The sequence below is a fragment of the Macrobrachium rosenbergii genome, chromosome 48 (assembly GCF_040412425.1).
Source record: "Macrobrachium rosenbergii isolate ZJJX-2024 chromosome 48, ASM4041242v1, whole genome shotgun sequence".
In the NCBI taxonomy this organism is placed as follows: Eukaryota; Metazoa; Arthropoda; class Malacostraca; order Decapoda; family Palaemonidae; genus Macrobrachium; species Macrobrachium rosenbergii.
In genome coordinates, this window is record NC_089788.1 from 50,977,099 (window position 1) to 50,992,047 (window position 14,949).

Here is a 14,949-nt window from a genome sequence, read left to right on the forward strand (position 1 = left end):
GATATGAGTTTAGTGAAACTGTTAGTGCAATGGCGCCATATAAAAATAGTGTTTTAAGCTGCAGCAAGGGATTTGCTAAAGTGTTCAGAAACTTGTATAAGTTAAAGTGGTTTTTACTTATTTTTACCATGGTAAAATAAAATAAAAGAGTCAGATAGATTTTGACTTAGCGAAATTACTGTTGATAAATTTTTGTGCATTTTTGTATGTTCTTGTTTTTGCATTTTTGTGTGTTCTTAATTTTGGAATTTTTGTGTGTTCTTGTGTTTGCAATTCCGTAGTATTACCCAAACTTTTGTGTTGGTGATTTAACATTTATTTACTTAGCATTTTACATATGTTGGTACTTCAACATTGCATACTTGGTTTGATTTAAATTTGTTAAGATTTCTTTTTCAAATCTTGAGTAAATCTTAATATTCTGAATTTTGCTTAGTTAACATAATTTCTTGATAAATTAAAGTTTTGTGAATTAATCTTGCTTAAGAGTTAATTAAATCTTATATTGTTTTCAAGTACTGGTAATTTTTTCAGATTGTGAATTCTAACTATAACTTTTGAAGTTAGAAATAAATTTTTGTATTTAAAGTTTTAAACAGTGTTTAATTTTTGACCACCGGTGAACAGGGTTATTTATGTATGCACAAGGTAAGTGATAGACATGTTTTGTTCTCTTCCCACAAGTGGAAGTGAATGAAGACCAGGGAAACAATTATAGTTGTTTGATGGAGTGATGCCCTTTTTATCTAGTATATCTCAATACTTCACTCATAACTTGATAAACTTAATTTGATTTTTCAAGTGATAAGCAAGTTTTAAGGGATCACTGTTACCTTTAGAGTGTTCAGTCGTAATTTTATTGTTATGAGGGTTCAGGTATCTGGCTGAAGTGAGGTAAATTTTTGGATTTTGTGACTAGTTGTGTGGTAACCAGGTACTTGTTAACTTCGTGACAATATATATATATATATATATATATATATATATATATATATATATATATATATATATATATATATATATATATATATATATATATATATATACTGTATATCTATACATATGAGGTCTTTTGAATTGATATAGTCACACCGAGACTGGAGTCCGACAGGTTGTCTGAAAAGCGGAAAATGGGACCCGGCCCTTTGTTATAATTTTTACGGTATGAGAATACTAATATGTATATGAAGCAGTTTATGAAAAGAAATATATGTATATATATTATCGAAATATGATACAACCAAGAGAGAGCGGGTACGTTAAGACCATTACTTCAGCTATGTACAACTGTGAGAGAAAGAATTTGATAATTAAGTGATACAAAATTCAAATTATAAAGCGGGTGTCATAGGTTTCAGAGCAGCTACAAAAAAAATCCCATTTATTATGAACGTATTGTAATCCAACGTTCGCTGTGAATAGCCGGCCTATAATGAGGGCATTAATGAGTGCAGAACTCAGCACTTGACGTAATGGCAATTTTTGAAAAACGCTTTTCAGAGTGACTACAAACTTGGTTAATTTGAGTCAGTTAATGCTTATCTGATCACATCACATGCCATAAGTGTGATCATTGCGACCAAGTGAAGGGTATAACAATGATCTAGGAAACACTGACATGAATTAACTGACTTATGTCCACAGTAAATGCAGAAAAATTAGGAGGTAACAAAACAACCTATCCTAAACAGGGCTAATATTAACTTGCACTGTAATGTCATAGTAATATCTGCCTAAAGTCAAGCATTAGAAAGAGAGACTAAAGACCTATTAACAATATCAGCTGGATACAATGATCGGCGAGATCAGCGGATATCTTCACTACAGTAAATTGTAATAGAGAAAATATGCACGAGAACCAGGCATATCTACTGTAAGAAAAAACCATATGGACCGATGCTAATATTTTAAATGGGATCAAAATATGTCATCTTCTCTGGGTAAAAGCTACACTCATATACACAGGAGACAGAGGTCTTTTTTAAAACACATTTTGACAGGAATTAAAATATCTAAGCGAGATCAAAGCCTTGCCAATTTACAGAGGTCGAAAAAGAGAACACTATGTGGCAGGCAAATTATATTTGCCTAATGGTAAGCAGACACTGACTCTGTACAGAGAACTTACTCTGTTTTTAGTTAATTTGTGTGTGTGTTGTGTGTGTGTGTGTGTGTGTGTGTGTGTGTGTGTGTGTGTGTGAGAGAGAGAGAGAGAGAGAGAGAGAGAGAGAGAGAGAGAGAGACGCTACGTTAAAAGCAATAACATGAGTCTAATGGTAAGCCGACACTTACCGTCTGTATAAAGAAATTAACCTATTGCTAAGTAAACTGAACTGAGAGAGAGAGAGAGAGAGAGAGAGAGAGAGAGAGAGAGAGAGAGAGAGAGAGAGAGAGAGAGAGAGACGCTACGTTACAAGCAATAACATGAGTCTAATGGTAAGCCGACACTTACCGTCTGTATAAAGAAATTAACCTATTGCTAAGAAAACTGAGAGAGAGAGAGAGAGAGAGAGAGAGAGAGAGAGAGAGAGAGAGAGAGAGAGAGAGATCAAAACTAACAATGCAATATGAGCACATACCACGCGTAAATTTAAACCTAGGATAAGCCTTTGTCAAAATGAACAGTCAACTTCATCAGAGTGGAAGAGAACGTTCACCCAGTAAGACAGATATGAATGTCAAATAATTCTATAATTACTACATTCGCCTGATAATTGAATTGACACCGAAATAACACCAGACACTGAGTATGTAGTCATTTACAGTTGCAACAAATCTACATTGCGCTGAGTGTAGCAGAAGTAGTGTGCGAGAAGGGGCAGGTGTGCAATAAGGGAATCTTAATTGCATAGGCTATGCATCACGCCATTCCATTAACCAAAACACCTGTCACTTGTCTTCATTTAAAACAGCTCACACACCCAAATATTTTACTCTATTCGTTTTTATGATGATATATATTTTTATGTGTGTCGTTCAAGCATCCACTTTACCGAATAACTTGTCTATATGCTGCAAATTGATTCGACAGCAGAAGTGTAACATCAATAGTATGCAGCATGTAGAAAATAAACTATTACCGCCGGGTCCGTTATTTGAAATACCCTTTTACTTGCCATGTACGTCATCCATAAATTTTAAATAATCTTTACACAAGTTTTGCACATGCAATATATATGAACAAAATTATCAGTATAAAGACGAGAACTTGCATGCCAGTCAATGGTTAAACAATGGTTGCCACGATGTATGTGAATGCACACTTTAGACTACACTCCGAGAATAGCTATACTTCGACTAAGCCGCAAAATAAAACTGGAATTGCTGATAATGGTACAGAAATTCATAATATCGATAAACTAATGCTAATCTTCGAGCACGAGAGATTTTGGTAATGAGAAATGAAAAATCACTTCTCATTTTGCTAAATGAGAAGGCAACTTACGAACTTGGCAAGGCAACATATTTACTTGAAAATGAATAAACAGAACAACAGAATTCTGAAAGGCTGTCTCACTACAAGCCAAAACCATGGCTCCACAGGAATGTTTATCCAACTAAGCTCTGGATTAATTCCCTTTTTCTCTGACAATTCAATACTGTATTATATAAGAAACGCAAGGCTCAATCCTAACAGATAATCAGGGATGACACACTAACGTTCACACAAAATGTAGCTTACAAAAACAACTGGCAGCAGCCATAGCCAGAAAATAGGCCCCCAAAGTGGTTTCTTCTACTGCTATATATGACAGTCTGCTCTTTAAATCACCTAGTAAATAACTAATATATTATTTATACACATTTGAAGGACGCCGCGGAATCGCACGATAATAAATATGCCAATACGAATAATAAAAACTCTTAAATACCACTTAATGGATGTCTTCAATTTTGCAACGGAACAGAAAATATCTTGACTTCTAGACGAAAAATTTGGCGGCAAAATCCTAAACCATGTCAGGTGATGAAAGACCGCTTTTACTAACTGCAATAAAATAATACTAAATGAGAGAGAGAGAGAGCATCCTGTTCATACAATTATCACTCATGTATGAGGTAGTTTGGAAAATGCTAATACCACAGCAACTACTGTTATCATGGATTAAATAAGATACAGGGAGTAAAATATAACGAATGACTACTGGTCAAGTGAATGCAATGTCATTCTGTAGCCTAACTCATTGTAATGCCCAATAAACCTATGTTATAGAAAAGGAATTGCTTTGAAATATTTAGATTTATTAAAACTCGAAAAGCTTCGTATGGAAGTGCATGAGCATAGGCCTAAAACTCGCGGTGTGCTTTTGCTAGTTCCTACCTCCCGTTGTGCAAGGTACCGCTGTTTAAACGATGATTGACACGAACTGATATGAATGTATGCTTCACGTTTCGATAATTGCCTTATTAGGACTTGACTACAAATATCTAGGAAGGCTGTTAATAATTAATAAACCATGGCCACTGAGCACTAATGGCAAGACATCGGTCTAATGTTGTTGAATTGCATGCCGCATATAAGGGCTATCCTTCCCATACAGAACACGAAAGCGTTTAGTAATCAGCTGAATAAAACAGCACAACGAAGAACTGTAGTGAACTAATAACATAATGAAGAATAAGAACTTGGCGAACAAAACTGCTGAAAAAGCTACGCCAAACAATCGTTACTTTATCGCTATAGGCCTAATAGCAACAACAACTGCGTCCATGAAACTTCTCTCTCGTCCATTCCTACTCCAATTCCACTTCCTTTGGCAATCAATCGTGTTGAACGACAGAAATACAAGATTCAGAATGGCTACATCATAACTGCCAACCTGTAATGACAATACCAATACTCACATGCAATTAGCTTATAAGCCACTGACAGCAGCAGCCATTGCTCCTGAGAGAAGGCACCAGCCTGGTTTTCTTTACGGTCATCTTAATGACATATGGAGCTTTATATACACTGTACAAGTCACTATAACGCTATGGATGTTATCACGCTTCATTCTCGCAAGTGACCATAGAAAAGCACGAAAATAAGTGGAACGAAACACTATAAGAACGCGCAAACACTACGATGAAGACAGTCACACGTCAGCTCGGCCCTGTCTCCGGTAAATCATAAAAACTTGGATGAAGTGCACCTGCGATGCGGTCAACACAGAACACTTGGGAGGTGGACTCTGATTACTGCCCGTTTAAAAGGCTGTTTAGTTTAGGTTCTTATTTTAATAAAAATACTTCCATGACTAATTCAGGCAGGTTAGAGTGTGATGAGTTGATATTCGTAATTCACAGGCTAGTTGTGAATTAGATATAAATAATCTGTATTTCATAAATATTCATGATACAAGACTCTTATTCCGGAAATCGTACCTCATTTTTTTTTCTCGAGTTATGTCTTTTAGCACTAAGAGTACAATATATCTCTGCCTATAACTACCAGTGAATCCAGTCACTTTAAGATGTCATGCAGTTAATGAAGATGATTATTTTGGCAAAAGTTAAGATTCTCAAGTGACAGATAGACAATGGTTCAATGAATATGCTTAAGGGAGCACGGAGCAACGCCTACAAGTTAACTATTTCAAACCCATATTCAGTGCAGCTCATCTACGAATGTTACGGGTACACAACACTGCCTCCTTTCAGATATATTCTGCTCTACTATTTACAGATTTCAGATCGGGTCAGTAATCTCGTTTGGTAGCTTAACGCCAGCTGAGAACCATATAACCGGTATTCACAAATCTGAGCATCGTCAGAGCCTTTACACCGCGGCTTCCTACAGCCGTTGGTGTAATTTTCCTTGCTTAAGGATTCACTCGATCACGCTATACTCTCCATATTTATTATTTTAAATAAGGCAAGGGTATTTGGGAATTATGAACAATGATAAACGCTGTGTAAAATTGTGCATCCATATACTTTTGTAAAAACGGTCTCGTTAAGCGAACACGGGGCAGGTCCCTTACCAAAGGTCCCTATTAAGCTTGTGAATGAAGGTACTTCGGGCCGAGCTTTGGAGTGGTACCCAACGTCTCTTGGATCGTGACTTCCCCTCTTGACCATCTCTTACATTACCGTCACTTTTGATGGTATGGGCATAACAATAATAATGAGAGTGGCCAGTGCATACAGTGTGTGTATCACCAGCTCATTTGCGTGTAACCAATGCCACGATATCTTCATGAACCAACTTGTAAAAGAACGAATACAAAGAAAAAAAAATAAAAAGGTTGGGCCTAACCCAGGGAGAAGCAAAAGGCCGCCTTTTAAACTAGGAAAGGTTCTATTGACTCAAGGATGCACACACTCGCACATTAAAAAATATATATATAGTCTATATATATACACATACATATATACACGTGGTCTTTAAATAGCTAAATGATCTCTATCTTCTCGATTACTTTCAACGTTTTTAGACAAATTTAGCACATGGGGCTAAGTACCACCCCAGTCTTACTATTGCTAAGTACGTTCTAATCCGATCAAGGAAGTAAAGAGTTTTTTTAATTTATTTCCCATTTTAATTCTAGTCTTACAGTGAGTAATTTTAATAACCACAATGTTCTCTTTAACTACTCCACTTATTCACACTTTGGAAACGCTTATTATAACTAAGCCAGGTCCATCTGGATGTAGGCCTAGTATTGACAAGCGTTTCCAAAGTGTGAAGAACTCGAGAAGTTAAGAGGCTATTGTAGTTATTGAAAATTACATATGTATCTGGTAAAAGTGACAAGTAGACTATATATATATATATATATATATATATATATATATATATATATATATATATATATATATATATATATATATATACATACATACATATATATATATATATATATATATATATATACATATATATATATATATATATATATATATATATATATATATATATATACAGTATACAGTATACAGTACAGTATAAATATATATATAATGTTTGTGTGTGCGCGCGCGCGCGTGTATACACTTCAATATCAAGTCTTTTTTTTTCCACACAAAAGGGGTGGTTCCAAGGAAAAAATAAACAATGCTAACGATCATATTAATGAAGTAACTTCTGAATCGTCGATGAACCCCGTGTGCAGTAAACTTCTAAACACTTGTGAATTCTTAGTCCTACACTCGATGGTTATCAGTGGTTTATCAAACCCCAACACACAATGCACCCTTTACTTAAATCTTACATGCGCTCTCATGCTTCCTTCATTTCTATTACCAATTTCACCTTATGTATCTAACCTTTCTAGGTCCTCCTCTTCTTCTTACTAACACTTCCAAAGGCTCTTTTCACCAACTTATTATTCTCAATTATTTCTAGGTCCATGTATGTTGCATGCATCTTTCTCCTTCTACTTTTAAACTTCTCACACAACTTTCATAAGTAATTTACTCACTCACTCTTCTTGTTGTCTAAAGTCCACACTGTTCTTCACTCTAACAATGTTTCAGCCATCTGTCTCATCTGGTATCTCGGGTAAAGTTATGCCCTTATAATTCTTACAGTACCCTTTATCACCCTCCCCCTTCTATAATGGCACAATGATTTTCTTCATCCATGCCTTCAGAACCTTTCTCTTATTCTCATATACCTTACACACCTGCCACTTGACTGCACTTTCACCACTACTATACCACAGCATCTCTCTTCTAATCTCATCTGCTCATGGTATCTTTCCACTCTTAAAGCTAGTAATTGCCCTCCTTATGTCTGCAAAAGTTATTTCGACATGTACTCTCAAAATTACACAAGCTCCATCCACTCTTGCCTCACTGCTATCCTCCACATTCAGTAAATCTTCAAAATTCCTCTTATGAACTCGGACTGGATTTACTTTAGACGGCATTTCTTCGTTTCATTTGCTCTGTGATCCATTTTTTCAGTAACCTTTCCCTCTGCAATACTTTCCTGATAAAAAAACTTATCTTCCTTGAAGTTCTTATTCATATTCACCTCTCTATTCTTATAATTTGCTTTCATTTCCCTCTCAATTTCCTCTTAGCATTCGATCAACTCGTACTTCTCCTCATGTCACAATACCAGATAACACCATCTCAATCAAGAAATCAACCTCCTCTTCTGACATGCAGTTCACCTACACTTTTACATACTCCTCTTAAATTCCTTCCACTTCATGTCTTTAACCCAAAACTACTTTACATTTATTTTTTCTTGTTTGATTAAACTCACAGCCACTTTTCACCCATTTGTCTCATGCTTGAACTAACATCCTCTTCAAAATTTTGTCTCGATCAAATAATAATCAAATGTACCTCCAGGCACTATTCTTCTAAGTGCTGCATTCATCAAACTGTTCTTCAGTCTACATGGTACTAACACATTGCTTAATAAATTCTTTTTCACACCATTTTTTCTTTCCTAAGTCTCCGTATGAACATTCTTTTGAAACCATATACTTAAAAAAATCAAGCGACTTTCCACATACACTAAGTACGAACGGGCCAAAAGGAATAATCCTCTTTATGTGCACCAAGAGAAGAATCCCACAGAACTAGCTGGTCATGTAGTAGTGTAATAAAAAGACGTAACAGTGTCTGTAAACATCTTAGAATCTTCACTAATACATTTAATAAATGAAAATAGTATAATTTCGGGTTCAATCTTCAAAAAATGTTCAAAGATTTAAAAGCGAATTTTTTCTTAAGGTTTCTTTGATTAATCCAGCATCTGGTTTAATCCAGGCCAGCATCTACTCTTCTAAAGATCACCCCCAAATGTAACCATTTTTGTGAGTACTGAATGGTTTATTTTATAGTCATTTAATTTTAGTTGTTTTTTGTAAAACCCAGTCATTATAATATTTTTCCTACTGTATTCAGTTTCTCTGAGAATACCTTAGAGTAACGGCGAAAGATCTTGAACTGTGGTTTCACTTTCTCCGTGACAGTACTCTGTTTATATTTTATATATACAATATATATATATATATATATATATATATATATATATATATATATATATATATATATTACAGAGAGAGATTCTTATTTTGTATACATACAGTATGTCAGAGGAGATAGTGAAAGACACACCGCTAGTTAAACATTAAACTGCCAACTATTTCTTCCTTCAGTAGCGATGAACTACATTTCTGAACCCGCTCGAGTCTCGCAAATCTGCAAGAACATAAAATGTCGGTAACCACGTAAAGATGCAAAACATTTGTTGATTAAATCGCACATGCACATACATACACACACACACACACAAATCTTTATACAATAAAAAAAATTATGGCCGTCTATTTTTCTGACATCGACTTTTCTATTCTTTTCCTTTTTCGCGTCTGTGCTAGGTAGTGCATCTGGCTGCCTGTTTCCATAACAGTTAAAAGATATATATATATATATATATATATATATATATATATATATATATATATATATATATATATATATATATATATATATATATATAAATATATATATATATATATATATATATATGTCAACAGTTAAATATATATATATATATATATATATATATATATATATATATATATATATATATATATATCTATATATATATATATAACTGTTGGCGAAACATGCAGCCAGATGCACTACCTAGAACCGACACTAAATAAAAGAAAAGAATAGAAAGACCGATGTCAGAAAAATAGATGTCCATAATTTTTTATTGCTTAAAAATTTAAGTGCATACATGTGCATATACTGTATATATAGATATATATATATATATATATATATATATATATATATATATATATATATATATTCATACTACTCGTATAAGGCTTCAATAAGACTGGATGGTTTAAATTCCAGATTCTTTAATTTAAAAAGTACAAGCTTTCGAAGACGTACAGTTTTCTTCTTCAGGTACCTGATGGAGAAGACTGTCTGTCTTCGAAAGCGTGTACATTGTAAATTAAAGAATCTTGAATCTAAGCCATCCCGTCTTATTAAAGCCTAACACGACTAATATAAATAAATATACACAGAAGTTGTGTGGCTGTTTTATATATATATATATATATATATATATATATATATATATATATATATATATATATATATATATATATATATATATTATATATATGTATATAATATATTATTATGTACATATATATATATAATATATATGTATCTATATATTTTACACACACACATATATACACACACACACATATATATATATATATATATATATATATATATATATATATATATATATATATATATATATATATACATATACAGATATGTGTGTGTGTGGTATTCAGATGAAATACCCTTTGCATGGTCTATCTGCCACGTAAAGGTATCTTTCTAAACCACGAGGGCAAACTGTTAAATGAGACTGTCATTCTGCAGTGCCAGAGCATGCAGATCATTAGAAAGTCACTCCGCTGCGCCAAAGGATTCTCCCTGCTATCAGAACACTTTGGCTGCCTTCTTCAGAATTGCCAGTCATGCAATCTCCTAACCTTTGATAATTTCCCTCGTGTTCACTTTTTCATCTCTTTCAAACAGTGACAGGAACGCGATTAGGGGAGGTCATGCTAAGCTCTGGACTTCTTTATTTCTGTTCAACATACGGGTGGAGGAACGATTCATTGGAGACCGGACCGTCTCGTAATTTAAAAAAACATGAAATGCATTGAAGACTTCTCATATTATTCAACGTTCTTTCTCTTTTCATATAAAATGGAAAAAAAAAATGCTAATGAGGAGAGTTTCTCAGATGTTAAATTACAAGGAAGGAAATGAGGGTTCATAAATTTATCATTACTTAAATCGACCTCTTTTTCGTGACAGCATAACGGGGTCGATAAATGCCCATAAATGACAGCAAAAAAAAGCTACTCTGAAGGCAACTCCGTCCATTCTCCGCGTAGCCTAAAGCTGGCATACAAAGAACAGTTCCCTGACCTGTAGCAACTCATCCTAGCTTGTTCATCGCGCTAGCCATAATTGTTACTCTGTCCAGACACAGATCCAGGAGGAAGTACTGAATGCCAGTCATGGGACTGAAATGACCACGGTACCTCTCAATTTCTAAACTCCCATTTTTTTTACGAAAGAAACCAAGACGGAAAGAGGGGGCCGAAATAGTTTAAATAAATTACAATTTTGCAAATCCCATTCGCCTGGATCGACATTACCTGCTTGCCAAGTAGCTTCTGGAATAAAAGAAATGAATTAATAAATAATACTGTTTTACTCAAACTGAATATGAGAAAACACACAAAAAATAATAAAAATAGTTTGTTTTCTGAAATTAAGCTACATTAAGAATGTCAATTTGAAAATGAACTCAAGATAAAAATACAAATTGAAATGTCACATACTGTATAAGTAAACAGTAGTACTTGGATTCCTCTCTCTGCCCATGAGAAACAATGGTAAGATATTTTCAACGGCATGTAAGTGGAATCAGATAAACCATGTGAAATGTGAAGTCGGTGCCAGTTTACACACAAATCTACGCAGTAATGATCATGAAACAAATCGTATCCACCACAGTATGACTGGCTGTTGATGTCAAATGGAGTTGCAACTTCTGTTGACGAGTCTCTTAGTTCAATCTGAAGTTACTCCAAGACATTACTCGTCCAAACTTTTAAGCTGTCATGCGAACGTAAGACTCGACATTCCAGGGTGATTATTGTAGCATAGTAATTTATAATCGACGCGATGAAGAGCTCACTTACAATAAACTTCCCAGTAAAACCTGAAGTTCCTCAGTCAGTTACTTATTTCAGAGTAATTCAATATGGGTGCAGATCTTGATTCACTAGTTTGTTATGTCAAAACTGACTACGAATTGGAACTCACTTGTTATAGCAGTAGGACCTACAAGCGCAACCTTAAATAAAAAGCCTAAGAATTCATACTTGACCGTGGAAATAACCATAACGTCTTGTCCTTGACGGAAAAAAAAAAGATTTGTTTTGCTGATTCTTTTGTATTGTTATCTTCCATATCCTTACACATTTCGGGACACGCTAATGTCATGATCAAAGGTAGTGTTCATCGACAACTCTGAACTTGAGACTGGTGTACCCCGCAAGTTCCAAGGATGTGTAAGAGAGCGATGCAGAAATGTCATCAAAACAAAGTTTTATATTTATTAATATCATCATTCTCATTCTAAATAAGAAAGTATTTATATGAACAAGACTAGCTTAAAAAGTTATAAATTTGCAAATCAAGCTTTAACAGAATGGAAAGCATACACATGGAAACAGTAAAGGAAAAAATAAATATTAGTTAACAGACGATATCTTATGTTCCTATTTACACATAATTCATGTATTCTCTCAAGACTGCACCATACTGCTGTACAGGAAAAATCAAAAGATTTACACCCTAGAGATGGTAACTGGTCACAAAATCTGATATTCTAAAAACGTAGTTTTGTTACTTATTATATAATTATGACATCGTACATCGAACAGCAAAATCTAACAGACTGTTAACTGACCCTTAAACAATCTTCCCAGAACATTCTCTAGACAACAGCCACATGCTTTTTAAGTATTCTCATTTGAGAAAAAACAGACAATCATAAGGAAGGGCTGCATAGATTTACCACAACGAAAGTTTCATACTTGTGTAAACACTCTCACATACATATACATTATATATTTTTTTTAAACAATAAGCCGTTTCCTCTGACAGTAAGTGGCTTCCGAAATAAAACAAGACAAGAATCACTGCCACGTTCCTCCTGTTGAATAAAGGATGTAGCCCTTATGCAGAACACCACCAGTACACTGTCACAAAAAGAACATCAGCAGCAAATTGAACTTTCTGGATCAAATTGCATGACTGACCTCTTATTTTGTACACATTCTCTCACCTCTTGAATTTAAAGGACGTTCTTTCACTCCGACCTGCACTTTCGAAGCTTTTCTTAACGATTCTGTAAGATAATAACATACCATTCTCTAGTCTCTCCATATGACCAAATCATTTAAAAACACTGACGAATCTCTTCAAAATGAATATATTTTACAACTCCAAATTCCCAAAAGCTTTACCCTTTCAGTCCTTCTTGAACTTATATAGTTTGCAAAGAAATTTTCAACCTGAACCTTTTTGTCTCTCATTGGTATTCAAAATCCACAAATTTACTTCCGTATGGGAGAGACAGCTCAGCAATACAGTCTCAGACTCCAGAAGCACACTGAGCCCTTTACACGCTGCCATTCTATTCTCCTCTATCCTGAATATGCTGTCACTTCCTGAGTATTGAGGCTCAGCCTTTTCAATACCTCTTTCCCTCCATCTCTCCAGAACTTGCAATTTTGTATTATACGCACTTTTCTCACACCCATCACCTTCCATTCTTTCCACATGACCAAAGTATCTCAACACTTTCTGACCCACACTGTTACTGACCTTTACAATTTTACTACTGTTAAATATCTTCATGTTTACCAAATTTTAATCTTGTTCCAGAATAAATGCTATGTATACAATTCATCTTGTCAGTTTCATCATACCTTCTTTCATATTCATTCACAATGCACCCTTCACTTCTGTAATAGAAAGATGGTTCAATAATCTTTCGATGGCTTATACTGACACATCAAGTCTTTCCCCAGTCTTTTGCTTCATTTATTCTGTAACTTTTCTCTTCCCCTACATCACTATATTTTTTGCAATTGCTTATATGAATCAACCACTCTCCTTCTTACACCATTCATATTACCATTCACAGCTCCACTTTCATGATTTCCATTTCTCTCATGACTTGACTTTTGCTCAAATTTCTCTCAAAATTCTTCTTTTCCAGCTACACTATCAAACGCTTCTCTTCATTGCCCACAATCAGATCTGTACCATCCGCCAACATTAAACCCTGAACCAACTCGGCCCTTATGGTTACAGGCTACCAAACAATACCTCATTAAACCCCAGCCTTATCTTCGGCCCCTTATCACTTGGCTTCCTTCATAAAAGCTATTAATTGTTCTCTACAATTTACCTTCTGTATCAAACTCCCTCAATACTCTACTTATAGGAGCTTTATAGATTCTACACCCTACACGTTACTTCTCTTTCAATTCTATTGCAAATTTTTTCCATGTCACAATACGTAACATACAGCTTTACCATTTGATTTAAAACTGTTCACATAATTATTTCATTACAAATACTTGATCCAAACAACCACCTTGTCTAAACCCACACCAATCTCCCCCTATCAATCCTTTGATAACCTGTCACACATTCTCAATCAAATCCTACACTATACCTTCTCTTGTACAGTACATAAACATTAGGCCTTTATAATTCTTATAATCTCATCGTCTACACCCTTGTACAAAAGAATAATTATTCCTCTCACCAATTCCTTATACCCTCGATCACACTTTTTCACCATTCGCCAGCAACTTCCTTGGAATCCCATATGGCCCTGACGACTTTCCATTCCTCAACCTCTTACTCTCAGAACAATCACTCCTACAACCACTTTCAAGCTTATGCAACCCCAGTTCACTCTTGCGGCATTCAATTCTGCCTCTTGCCTGTAACCCAAATTCATTGAAGTTTCAAAATATTCACATCTTGGACTCAGGCCTGCATTCACTCGGAGAAAATCTCAACATTTGCATCTTTCATTCTCAAGTTTACTTGAGAATTTTTCTCTGTATTTATTATACTGCAGAAAGACTTATTTTCTCTAAAGGTCTTGATCATATCTCGTCACTTACAGTGATCTAATACAGACACACAAACACACACACACACACACACATATATATATATATATATATATATATATATATATATATATATATATATATATATATATATATATATATATATATATATATATATATATATATATATATATATGCGTGTGTATGTGTGTGTGCGTGCGTGTTTTTAATAACGTGACTGTACTTAATTGAACTTGCACGAGAAATATGATGGTTC

General features: G+C 34.5%; 1 protein-coding gene across 2 annotated transcripts in view; it reads right to left on the reverse strand.

The window, feature by feature from the left end:
* Positions 1–14,949, reverse strand: part of LOC136831376 (uncharacterized) — a 1,849,518-nt gene that overhangs the window by 1,365,732 nt on the left and 468,837 nt on the right. Inside the window, exon 1 of one of the 2 annotated variants that reach the window (XR_010850855.1) lies at positions 4,846–5,088. The exons of the other annotated variant lie outside the window; for it this stretch is intronic. The gene's annotated coding sequence lies outside the window, so the exon portion shown is untranslated. Of the gene's footprint in view, positions 1–4,845; positions 5,089–14,949 lie in introns of those variants that run through there. 2 annotated transcript variants of the gene reach the window in all.